The sequence below is a fragment of the Dama dama genome, chromosome 8 (assembly GCF_033118175.1).
Source record: "Dama dama isolate Ldn47 chromosome 8, ASM3311817v1, whole genome shotgun sequence".
NCBI classification, from domain to species: domain Eukaryota; kingdom Metazoa; phylum Chordata; class Mammalia; order Artiodactyla; family Cervidae; genus Dama; species Dama dama.
Genome location: NC_083688.1, coordinates 24,042,088 through 24,055,205, shown reverse-complemented (window position 1 = coordinate 24,055,205; position 13,118 = coordinate 24,042,088). Strand labels below are relative to the sequence as shown.

The window sequence follows — 13,118 nt, the reverse complement described above, 5'->3', positions numbered from 1 at the left end:
GAGCCCCTGCTTTTGCCCAAGGTTGGCTCATGCACGTCACCCTTCACCTACTTTAAAGACAAGTTTTGCATCGCATGGTGGTTTACTATTCAAGTAGCTATTTCTAGCTCCTTCATTACTTCAAGACAAAATGAAACCATCCAAATGTTTTACTTCTTGTGGAATCGAGTCTGACTTAAAAGTTTTAACTTCGTTCACAGACCACTAAATAATATGTTGAATTAAAGAGAGAGAAAAAAAAAAGCTCAACCCCACTACAGCTTGCGTAATGAAAGCCATCTTTTTAATAGTGTATTGTAGTTGCTATTTTAGTGATTTGTATTTTGCTTTGTTGGCTTGCAAGAAGGCAGCCTACCTGCACTCTTTTCCCCATTCGTAGTGTCTAAAGTGAAATGTAATGGCAAACTCTTGAAAATACAGAAACACGTTTAGCTTCATAAAAAGAAGTCCAAAAACAGTACTGAGGGGTCAACTTTATCCTTTAGAAAACAATTATCAATCTCGAATATGCCTTCCCTGGTAGCTCAGACGATAAAGCGTCTGCCTACAATGCGTATAAAGAGTGAGTGCACCGAGGTGAGATGGGCTATTTGCTGGGTTCGTTGAAGCCAAAGCAAGAATAAAAAACCTGCTTTGAATTCCTGAGCCCCTCTCGCTTCAGACATTTCCCCACATCATTTTATTTTGCAAAATCGGACAAATCTGTGCATGAACGAAACACGTAATCCAGTTAAGAGGGAAGATAATGGCGCACTTTTTTCCAGATCTATATTAAGATTTATAGATTACAGCAACATCTGCGTTTGTAGTTTTTGGGAGGGGCGAGGCGGTGATCTTTCCAACCCCAGGGGAAGGGCCCTCCCGCAGACCGAGCCGGACGGCCGCTCCTCCGCCCACGTCGCGGCCGCACAGTCCGGCTCCCCTCCCCCGCCGCCGCGGTCCAGTCCTTCCGCCGCCGACCGGTCCCCGCCCCGCGCAGGCTGCGGCTGGGTCCCGTCCGCCGCGGCTCGGGCGAATGACCCGTAGTAACCCCGCCCCGCCCCCGGCCGCCCGCCGCGCTCCCGGCCGGAATTCGATAGGCCCAGCCCCGCACGCGCCACCGCCCGCGGGCCAATGGGCGGCGGCCTCTCTGCATATGCAACGAGCGCCGGCCGGGGGTGCGCGTCCCGGGCGGTTCGGCTCAACAGACGCTGGTCTGCCGGCGCCGGGGTGCGAGTCCGCGCTCGTCGCCGCGGCCGGGGCTGGGACGAGGCGGTGGCGGCGGACCGAGCCGCAGACGGCCGTCCCCTCGCAGTGCGACCGCGGCGGCACCGTCAGGGTCCCCAGGAGGCGGCCCAGGGCGCGAGTACTCTGGGGGCGCAACCCAGGCCTGCGTGGGCCCGAGGAACCGGGGCCCCGGCATCGCGGTGAGTGCGGCGCCCGTTGTGGGCACGGCGGGGCCTCCGCGTGCGGCAGGGCTGCGCCCCGAGGGCCACCCTGGCCCGGGGGAAGGATGCGGCGGGCCTGGAGGCCCGGATCCCCGACGTGGCCGCCTATCCCGGCGGTGCGGGGGTACCGGGCTGCCCCGCGGCGTGGGTGGGAGGTGCCGCCGTGGGATCCGGGAAGCGGGTGAGGTGGGGCCCGGGCCGCAGAGCCCATGTGAGCCCGGGGGGAACCGCACCCCGAGCGGCCGAGCTGTCCGGGGGAGGAAGGATGCGCGGGGTTCCCTCCCGGCGCTTTGGGGGCGGGGTGGGCTGGGGGTTGGCCACTTTCACTAGCCGGGCTTTGACGCGGTCCTCGGGAGGAAACACCCCTGCGGTTTCCGAAACGGTGCTGGAGGGGCGGGCGGGGGGTGTGTTGCTGCGGGCCTTGAGGAGAGATTGAGGGGTATGAGGTGGGTCGACCTTGGTATTTGTTCTGGCCGCGATCGGAGGCGATGGGCCTGGGATGAATCCTACTGGTCTGGGGTTGGGAGTTGAAGGTTTACTTTTCCCTAGGTACATTTTAATTATGCACCGGTAATGGAATGGGTAATTCCGAGCAACCCGAGCGGGGTAGGAATGATCCAGCCCGTTTCACAGGTGGAGAACCCGAGGCCCAGAGACATTGAGCTGGTTTGTCCAGGCTGACTTTAGAAAATGTGCTCTAAGCTATTGTGTATTTTGTTGTTTAGTCGCTAAGTCGTGTCCGACTCTGCGACCCCATGGACTGTAGCCCACCAGGCTCTTCTGTCCACGGGATTCTCCAGGCAAGAACACTGAAGTAGGGTGACGTTTCCTCCTCCAGGGGATCTTCGCGACCCAGGGATTGAACCCCCATCTCTCCTGTCTCCTGATTGGCGAGCGGATTCTTTACCACTGAGTCAGCTAGGAATCGCAGAGAGAATCACAGCTGCTCTTCTTATTTGCCATGATTTAGGGGCAAGTTGATGTGTCCAAACAGCAGTTCTCTCTACCTGTAAAATGGGAATAACCACCACCTTAGAGAGTGGTTAACAGTTTTAGAGATACTATGCAGAAACTCTTCGTAGGAAACCTGAAATGTTATAAAGGCTCAGTAAATGTCAGCTGAGATGGAATAGGCCTTGTGAAATTGATTGTAGTGGAATAAGATGACAAACAGCTGACACTTACTGAGCCTTTATAACATTCCAGGTTTCCTACGAAGAGTTTCTGCATAGTATCTCTGAAACTGTTAACCACTGTCTAAGTTGGTGGTTATTCCCATTTTACAGGTAGAGAGAACTGCTGTTTGGACACACCAACTTGCCCCCAGATGACTGCAAGAAGGAGGGAAAGCTGTGATCAGACCCGCCTGTTTGAAAATCTAGAGCTCTCTTACCCAAGCGTTATATTATGCTGCCTCTCTTTGGTGGCTGGCTGAATAGTTGTCACCGTGGAGTTTTGTTTGAGTGGCCAGGAGAGCAGTCATTTGATGATAACCTTTTCTGGTTCCCCAGGTTTGTTTCAGGAGTTGAGGGGTGCTGCTGAGTTGCTCCTAAAATTGTGTATTAGAAGGTTATTACTGGGAAGAAGTGTGGCGACACGGGAGTGTACTGTATAGGCTTTTCTATCCTTTTGTGTTCTGGAGTGTTCTTATGCAGTTCTTAAAACTTAGGAATGAGTAAGGCTTCTTCAGTCACTGGCATTTTCCTTTTAGTCTTTTCCTAGTTCATTCTTTCTCTGTAAAAAGAGTTGGTTCTGTAGTAGGATGGTGGTGTTGGGTGTAGGGCTGGATGTATGGGGATGTACGCTGCATGTATGGGGTTGAGGTGACAAGTGTCCTTGGGTCTCAGTTACTGGGTTTGTGAGCTGTGTACACTGGATGATTTAAAGTTGTCCTTCTTGAAGGAAGGATGGATGGGGAAAATCAATCCCTGCCTGGTTTGGGGAGTCACAGCCCCCAAAAGTCCCAACGTTTTTCTTGTTGCTTATGTGCTCCTCTGCTGTCTGGTTCTGTTTAACAATTCCTTAGTTAGTTAATTGCTCCTTAGAGCCTTTAATTCCTATTCTATGTCAGGCAAGGTGCTGGGAATGAAGAAGAGAACAGAATTGATGCCATTTTTGCCTTTTAGAGGAAAGAATATGAAACAGGTCATCATATGAATAATAGATAATTAGAAATTACATGTATAATGAAGGAAAAGTAACATGTGAATGAGTATAATATAGACTGTTGTGATTTAGATGGAAATCTAGTCTAGGGAGGGTTGTTTTTTTTTTTTTTAATTGTGGGTGACAGGTGCTTGGGTGACTAGGTACTATTTAAAAAAAAACTTTTAAATTTGGGCATGATTTTAGATTTATAGAAAAGTTGCAGTTATGGAGTATTCCTATATACCATAACCTGGCTCCCCTGCTCTAATATTAGCATGTCACATCACCTTGGTTCATTTGTCAAAACAAAAGATTTATATTGATAGTATACTTTTAACTAAATTGTAAACTATGTTCAGGTATCACCAATTTTTCCATGAATGCCCTTTTTTTCTGTTCCAGGGTTGAGTCCATGATACCAGCTGGCATTTTGCATTCATGTTATTTTAGTCTCCTCTAGTATTAAATGGTAATTTTAACATTTCCCTTTTATGATTTTACTTTTAATAATTTGTAATAGTAAGTGGTACAGAACACTAAGGAAGTAGATATATGAATATGTAAAATAAACTACTAATATCAACCCTTTTAGTGGTTCCAGTTTTGTTTAAATTAGGATTGCCCAGGATCACTAGGGTAGAAAATTTCTTTCTAAGCCAATCATCGGTTGACGGGCACTTTGGTTGCTTCCGTGTCTTGGCTGTTGTAAATAGTGCCGCTAATATACATGTACTCAAATGTTTGTTTTGAATTACAGTTTTCATCTTTTCTGGAGTGGAATTGCTGGGTCTCATGGTAGCTCTATTTTTAGTCTTTTAAAGTGTTCCTTACTGTTTCTCTAGTGGCTGCACCAAATTACATTCCTACCAACAGTGTAGTAGGGTTCTTTTTTCTCCTTTAGTATTTATTATTTGTAGACTTTTTGATGGTAGCCACTCTGACAGGTGTGAGCCTCATCACAACCTCATTGTGGTTTTGACTTTCGTTTTTCTTGATAATGATGTCAAACATCTTTTCATGTGCGTGTTGGCCATCTGTATATCTTTTTTGGAGAAATGTCCATTTAGGTCTTCTGCCCATTAAAAAAAATTTTTTTTTGATAGAGTTATGTGAGCTGTTTGTATATTTTGAATATTAACCCTTTGTCAGTTGCATCATTTATAATAAATACTTCTCTCATAGGTTGTCTTTTAATTTTGCTTACTGTTCCTTTTGCTGTGCAAAAGCTTTTAAGTCTCGTTTGTAAATTAAAAGATTTCTGCTCCTTGGAAGAAAAGCTCTGACAAACCTAGACAGCATATTAAAAAGCAGAGACATTACTTTGCCGAAGAATTGATGCTTTTGAACTGTGGTGTTGGAGAAGGCTCTTGAGAGTCCATTGGACTGCAGGGAGATTAAACCAGTCAATTTTTTTTCCCCAATTATTTTTATTAGTAGGAGGCTAATTACTTTACAACATTGTAGTGGTTTTTGCCATACATTGACATGAATCAACCATGGATTTACATGTGTTCCCCATCCTGGACCCCCCTCCCACCTCCCTCCCCATCCCATCCCTCTGGGTCATCCCAGTGCACCAGCCCCGAGCACTTGTCTCATGCATCCCACCTGGACCGGCGATCTGTTTCACACTTGATAACATACATGTTTCGATGCTGTTCTCTCAGATCATCCCACCCTCACCTTCTCCCATAGAGTCCAAAAGTCTGTTGTATACATCTGTGTCTCTTTTTCTGTTTTGCATATAGGGTTATCATTACCATCTTTCTGAATTCCATATATATGCGTTAGTATACTGTATTGGTGTTTATCTTTCTGGCTTACTTCACTCTGTATAATGGGCTCCAGTTTTATCCATCTCATTAGAACTGATTCAAATGTATTCTTTTTAATGGCTGAGTAATATTCCATGGTGTATATGTACCACAGCTTTCTTATCCATTCATCTGCTGATGGGCATCTAGGTTGCTTCCAAGTCCTGGCTATTATAAACAGTGCTGTGATGAACATTGGGGTGCACGTGTCTCTTTCAGATCTGGTTTCCTTGGTGTGTATGCCCAGGAGTGGTATTGCTGGGTCATATGGCAGTTCTATTTCCAGTTTTTTAAGGAATCTCCACACTGTTCTCCATAGTGGCTGTACTAGTTTGCATTCCCACCAACAATGTAAGAGGGTTCCCTTTTCTCCACACCCTCTCCGGCATTTATTGCTTGTAGACTTTTGGATAGCAGCCATTCTGACTGCCGTGAAATGGTACCTCATTGTGGTTTTGATTTGCATTTCTCTCATAAAGAGTGATGTTGAGCATCTTTTCATGTGTTTGTTAGCCATCTGTATGTCTTCTTTGGAGAAATGTCTGTTTAGATCTTTGGCCCATTTTTTGATTGGGTCATTTATTTTTCTGGAATTGAGCTGCAGGGGTTGCTTGTATATTTTTGTCTGTTTTGTCTGTTTCTTCATTTGCTATTATTTTCTCCCATTCTGAGGGCTGTCTTTTCACCTTGCTTATAGTTTCCTTTGTAGTGCAAAAGCTTTTAAGTTTAATTAGGTCCCATTTGTTTATTTTTGCTTTTATTTCCAATATTCTGGTAGGTGGGTCATAGAGGATCTTGCTGTGATTTATGTCAGAGAGTTAAACCAGTCAGTTCTAAAGGAAATCATGATTCTTCATAGGAAGGACTGATGCTTAGGCTGAAGCGCCAGTACTTTGGCCACCTGGTGAGAAGAACTGACTCATTAGAAAAGACCCTGATGCTGGGAAGGATTGAAGGAGGGAGGAGAAGGGGACGACAGAGAATGCGATGCTTGGGTGGCATCACTGACTTGACTGATAAGAGTTTGAGCAAACTCTGGGAGATAACAAAGGACGGGTAAGCCTGGCGTGCTGCAGTCCATGGGATCGCAGAGTCAGACATGACTGAGCAACTGAACTGAACTGTGTTTTTATTTCCTTTGCCTTGGGAGACTGATCTAAGAAAATACTGCTGTGATTTATGCAAAGAATGTTTTGTCTGTGTCCTCTTCTAGGAGTTTTATGGTGTCATGTCTTATATTGTGTTGCTCAGTCATGTCCATTTCTTTGCCACCCCATGGACTGTAGCACGCCAGGCTCTTCTGTCCATGGGATTTTCCAGGTATGAATACTGGAGTGGGTTGCCATTTCCTCCTCCAGGGGATCTTCTCAACCCAGGGATTGAACCCACATTGCTTACCTCTCCTTCACTGGCAGGTGGATTCTTTACTGCTACCGCCACCTGGGAAGCCTTGTCTTATATTAGATCTTTAAATAATTTGGAGTTTATTTTTGTATATGTTTGGAGGAATGTTCCAACTTGTTGTCTTACCTGTAGCTGTCCAGCATTCCCAGCACCACTTATGTAGAGTCTGTCTTGTCTTCTGGGGAGATTTTTGAATTGATTTGGTGAGATACTACTAGGTGACAGTCTTGCATTCTGATGCTGTAGTTAAATGTGCCTATAGCCAAGAGTTTGGGAACTTTTTTGAGCAACAGTACTTTGTTAATCTCAATGTCTGTTCCTCTTCAGAATGTCACTCCAGCTCACATTGCAAGATGTGAAAATGAGAGAGCGGATTTTTTTTTTTCAGGAAGTCATTCTCTGCCTGCCTTTTGAGTATTTACAGCTTAAATATTCCTGTAATATTTTAACTTTCCCGTTCAAATGAGCAGTTGGGAAGCAAGAAACTTTATATGGGTTTCGGACTAAAGGCTGGGATTTGGATGTTTTCAGGAAAGCTAGGCCAAAAAAAGATGACAGTTTTTTCTAACTTTAGGTAAGTAGCATTATATTTATCAAAAGTATCTGATGTAGTTTTACACTTTACAGAGTGACTTAAAATTCTGATCTCTTAGGAGTCAAATGATGACGTGGTTTGGGAAATACTTGCCATTAAATGTGTGACTATTTCAGTTGAATGTGTATTAAACCAGTACAAATAATTCATTGCAGTACCTTTACTGATTGCCATTTGCAAAGTACTGTGCTAGATGTATGATGTGGAATAAATGAAAAGATGAACTTGTAAAGTCCTTGCTTGCAAGGAGATTTCAACTTAATGAATGCTAATACTCAGATTTAATTTTTTTTCCCTTTTTTGAGCTAACATGAAAGTGCTTTCATGTTAGCTTATTTGATTCTTAGATCCTTATATCGTTAGCAGAAATACTGAGAAAAGGGAGATTTACAGGCAAAATTGCCAGATGTGGTAATTAATAGTAGTATATGGATTGGGAGAAGGGGAAGTTGAATGATGACTAGTTTACCATTTTGGCGCCATCAGTGGAGAGATAATGGGTGAGATTGCCTGTGGAGAGACTAGAAAGAGAACTGGAGGAGGCTGAGTTTGCCTGGGAGATGGGCACAGTGGCCAGTCATGTGAGAGGGACAGCCTGAAGCAGGGGTCCCTGCTGCCGTGGAGAAGCACTCACCACTGTGGAATGCTCCTGTGAGAAAATTGGAGCACCATCTATTGGACTTAGCAACTTGGAAGTCACAGCTGACCTCGGCAGGAGATACTGATATGGTAGTAGGGATGGGGTGGGGAGCAGAAGTAAGGGGAAGATGGGGAAAGTGGGGATCGCAAGAATAGGAAACTGCTCCAGAGAGTGTTGATTGGTAGCACGATATATACGTGTGGCTGATTCATGTTGATATTTGGCAGAAAACAAGAAAATTCTGTAAAACAATTATCCTTCAATTAAAAAAATAGATAAACTTAATAAAAAACATGCTGATGGGAAAGTGTCTGAGTGGGGTAGGTTGAGTATAGATGAGGAAGCTGTTACTTGTTGGTGCAAAATGGAGCCTTGAGCAATTTCCAGAAAATTGCCAAGACCTGTTAAATTCCTAAAAATCAGCCACTTTTCACTGACTCATGACAGTCTTTTTAGAAAACCTTACTACACAGCATTGTGTGAAGCTGATTTAACATGTGACTTAGTCTTGATTTTATTCACCTTAATATAGTATATACTTTCATCTGACTTTCGATCATAGTTTTTCTTTTATAAAGGAGGAGACATTATAAACATTAAATCTTGTGATTTCTTCTGTGTGCTATTTTTAGTTTCATAATAAATGTTTTCAGACTGCTTCTGTTTTCCTGACATTTTAAGTGCCTAAATTCTTTTTGTTTAAAACCGTAACTTCTATTTTTACTGAAATATGTTTACTTATGTTTCATGTTTCCCATTTGGAGGGATAAAGAATTGTCAGATGATTCAGTGGGTTTAATTGATCTGCTAATTTTTATTTGGAACTGAAGATATCAAAATAACCAATGTTTTGGAGAAATTGGCTAACTATAGTTATCTGCTTGTTTGTGCAGGTATTATGAGGATATGTAGGGGGCATTGATTTATTTATATATCTTTCTTTTTTTAAAATTTGTTTTCAATTGGAGGATGATTGCTTTACAATATTGTGTTGGTTTCCGCCATACAACAACTTGAATCAGCCTTAAGTATATATGTATCCCCTCCCTCTCGAGCCTGCCTCCCACCCGCACATCCCACTCCTCCAGGTTGTCACAGAGCACCCTGTAGCCCCGTTGAGCCCCCCGTGTCACCCAGCAGCTCCCCACTGGCTGTCTGTTTTGCATATGTGTGTGTGTTTCAGTGCTGCTGTCTCATCTTCCCCTGCTGTGTCCACCAGTCTGCGTCTGTTCCTGCCCTGCACATAGGTTCATCAGTTCTGTTTTGCTAGGTTCCATATATATGCATTTAGTATACTACATTTGTTTCCCTCTTTCTGACTTGCTTCACTCCGTATGTTAACAGACTCCAGGTTCATCCACCTCAGTTCAACTGACTAAATTTGTTCCTTTTTATGACTGAATAGTATTCCATTGTATATATGTACCACAGCTTCTTTATCCCAGTCACCTGTCAGTAGACATCTAGGTTATTTCCATGTCCTGGCTATTGTAAATAGTGCTGCAATGAACATTGGGAATACATGTGTCTTTTTGAATTGTGGTTTTCTCAGGGTATATGCCCAGTAGTGGGATTGCTGAGTCATCTAGTAGTTTTAGTCCCAGTTTTTTTTTGTTTTTTTTTAAGGAATCTACTCAAATTAGTGCATATCTTGCAAGACACTGGGAATTTCAAAATGAGTAAGGATCGTCCCTGCTCTAAAAGAGCTCAGGATTCATGAAAGGAAATGTATGAACATTATATGTATAAGGGAAGAAGGTATCCGAGCATATGTGTTACTGTGCAGTATAGCTCATACAGACAGAACAGGGCAGGAAAAAGGGGAGACTTAAGAGGGGGGGTCTTGTTTTTTTTCTCTCCTTCAGAAGTAGTTTGTTGGCAGGAAGTAACAAGGTATTGTGAATCCAGTACATGAGCAAACCCATCATGTAAGTAAGAGCATACATTACTTAAAGGGGACTAGGAAATACTAATTCCTTAAGAATGAGAGTGTTCAAGCTGTCTGAAGATACATAAAAGGTATGGTTAATGTTAAGTGAGCAGTACAGACGTCAGAGAGGTCCTATTGGCCAGGGTCTCCAGGAAAAGATTAGCTAAGCAATTGAGACATAGATTGGCTTTGAAAAAAACAGTTGGGTTTAAGGTAGAGGTACTCTAATGGGGATGTCCAGGGCAATTGGCGAAGAGCAGGATTGACAAATCAAATTGAGGCATCCTCTGTTCTGGAGAACTAGAGAAGCTGTGAGCATAAGTCACATCCTGGGGGAGAAACAAAAACACTGGAGCCTTGGAGGATAAAGACTATTAAGATCTTGCCTGACTCATTTATTGATTCCTTCAACTCACCAAGTACAGTTGACCCTTGAACAACATGGGTTTGAACTGTGCAGGTCCACTTGTGGATTCCCCGCTTCCCCGCAATGCGATGCATACTGCAGCACTACGCAGTCCAAGGTTGGGTGAATCCCTGGATGTGGAACCATGACTGGAGGGCCGCCTGTAAAATTACATGGTGATTTATAAAACTTTGTGCTGTAATTGTCAAACGAATGGTAGCAGGGGACGGGACTAGGAAGGGAGGCTGGGCAGTGGGTAAGGTAAGAGAACCCTGTGCACTCTGCATTTCGGGTCTGGCCCGAGTTGTCTCTGACACTGCGGTGACGGTGGATGTGACGCTGTCCAGACCAGTCAGCGTTTATGGAGCTGTTTCCTCGTCTGTGAACCGTTCTTGCTCAGCGCTCGCTCTTGTGAGCTGCTTTCCCATCAGTGCTCTTGTGCTTTCACTTCCCTTCCCATCTCTCTTTTTCACTTGGCTCAGGACTTTTTCTGTTTCTCCCTTGTTTCTTTCTTCAGCTTCTTTGAAACTTTATCAGTTAATGTTGTGTGTTTCCCCCTGTGTTTATGTGTTTGCTACTTGTAATTTACTAGGGTATTTGCATGTGTTTTATTAAATTCTGGGCTTCGCTTGTGACTCAGCTGATAAAGAACCTGCCTGGATTCGATCCCTGGGTTGGGAAGATCCCCTGGAGAAGGGAAACGCTACCCACTCCAGTATTCTGGCCTGGAGAATTCCGTGGACTGTTCATGGGGTCGCAAAGAGTTGGACATGACTGAGTGTCTCTCACTTTCACTTATTAAATACTAGTTACACTGCTGCATAAATCTTTTTTAATGTGTATATTTTATTGAAGTCTAGTTGATTTACAGTATTTCAGATGTACAACAAGGTGGTTCAGCCATACGTTTTGAATATTATTTTCTAAATTGGTTTTGTTAGCATAAAACAGTTCGTTTTTCTGCATCGCTGTTTCTGGGTTATAAAATATTCATTATCATTTTGGCCAGAGTTATGAAAAGTTTCTACTTCAATCAGAGAAATTTCTTATTTTCATCATGGTTGAAGTGATCCTCATTCTGGTCCTTCACTTTGGCTTTTTTTTTTAAACCATAACATTAACAATCAGAAATCTTCCTATTCTGTTTGAAAACTGACATGATCCCTGAAGTTATTGCCTCTTGTTTGGAAGAAGGTTAGGGTGATTGAGTTCCTTCTAAAATGAAGTAGGGAGTTTTTTAGTTCCATAGGAAACCAGAATGAACCTGAGTGAATTCATCTTAGAGCCGTACTGGACATTTTTACAGAAAGATAACTGACCTCTGTTGCAATTATACCAGGAGTCATTGTTCTTTTGTACTGTAACTTGCCTTACTGCTAGTGTGTTAGAGTTCAAGAACTGGTGTTTGTCATTGACTCTGAAACTGGGCCTGACTTCTGGACTGATGCCTGTGTACTCTCTGGCCTAGTGCCTGGGTAGTGCACTTCTTAGAGATGAAAAATGTTTAGTTTGTATAACATTTTTTTGAGGTGTAAAAAGATGTTGTCTCCAGGAGCATCTTGAGGTGGAAGGGTTGTGAGAGGTAGCAGCTGATTGGGAGTGAGGTGAGAGTTCAGAGAAGGAGCTCAAATATAAGGAATGAAATTGGCATGGCAGAGAGGAGGGACAGAGGGTATCCAGGTTGGAAAACACTATGGAAGTTCCTTGCAAAACTGGGGCTAGAACTACTATGTAATTCAGCAGTTCATCTGAAGAAAATGTTCCATATTAATTCAGAAAATATACGCATCCCCTTGTTCATTGCAACACTGTTTGTCCCCACTTTTAATCCCCACTTTAAGCACAGAACTCCTAAGACTGTTGGAATTTCCTGATTGCTCAGAATCTTATTCAAAAAAGCTCCTTTGGCTCACACCTGAGTTTACGTTAATGAAGTGATTTAGGACCTGGTCCCTAGAGCACCTCAGGATGGGGCTGGTCACCAGAAAGACCCAGGGATTAGAGGGCTTGAACTTCAACCCTTCTCATTGAGGATTTGAACCCCTCTCCCCGTCTCCTGCAAGGAGCGAGGGGACTGGAGACTGAGCTCTGTAAAAACTCTTGAAAAGGAGATATTCAGTAAGCTTCTGGGCTGGTGAACATTTCTGTCCAGGTGCTGGGAAGGCTGCACCCCTGGAGGGAGATTGGAAGCTGTGTGGTCCACCCCCCCACCCTGGTCCTTTGCCCTTTGCATCTCTTCCATTCGTCTGTTTCCGAGTTGTATCCTTTATAACAAACTGATAAACATGAGTGTTCCTGAGTTCTGTGAGCCATCCTAGCAAATTCTTTTTTTGTTGTTGCTTTTTCAAATTTATTTTTAATTGGAGGCTAACAAATGACTGAACCCGAGGAGGAGTTTGTGGAAATCCTGATTTATAGCTGGCTGGAGACTTGTAACTACCAACTGGGGAACAGTCTTATGGGACTGACCTCTCTTATGAAATAGATTATAAAACTTAGACCAATTCTGGCTTAAAAATTATCTCTAAAACTTTTATCAAAGGAGTATATGCACACAGTGGCTAAGACTCTGCTCCCAGTACAGGGGGCTCAGGTTTGATCTCTGGCTCGAGTGCGAGATCCCACATGCTGCAGTTAAAGAGTCCACATGCTGTAACTAAGACCCATCGCAGCCAAATAAATATATAAATAAACATTAAAAAAAAATTCCCGCAAAACTTGGGAGGCGTTGTTCATGGCCTTGCAGTGTTGCAG

General features: G+C 43.7%; 1 protein-coding gene across 2 annotated transcripts in view; it reads left to right on the top strand.

Annotated features, from left to right (window-relative positions):
- Positions 1-1,237: 1,237 nt before the first annotated feature.
- The window catches only part of ACSL3 (acyl-CoA synthetase long chain family member 3), a 73,515-nt gene continuing 61,634 nt past the window's right edge, over positions 1,238-13,118 (top strand). For both annotated transcript variants that reach the window (XM_061148640.1, XM_061148639.1), the window contains exon 1: positions 1,238-1,406. The gene's annotated coding sequence lies outside the window, so the exon portion shown is untranslated. The remainder of the gene's footprint in view (positions 1,407-13,118) is intronic.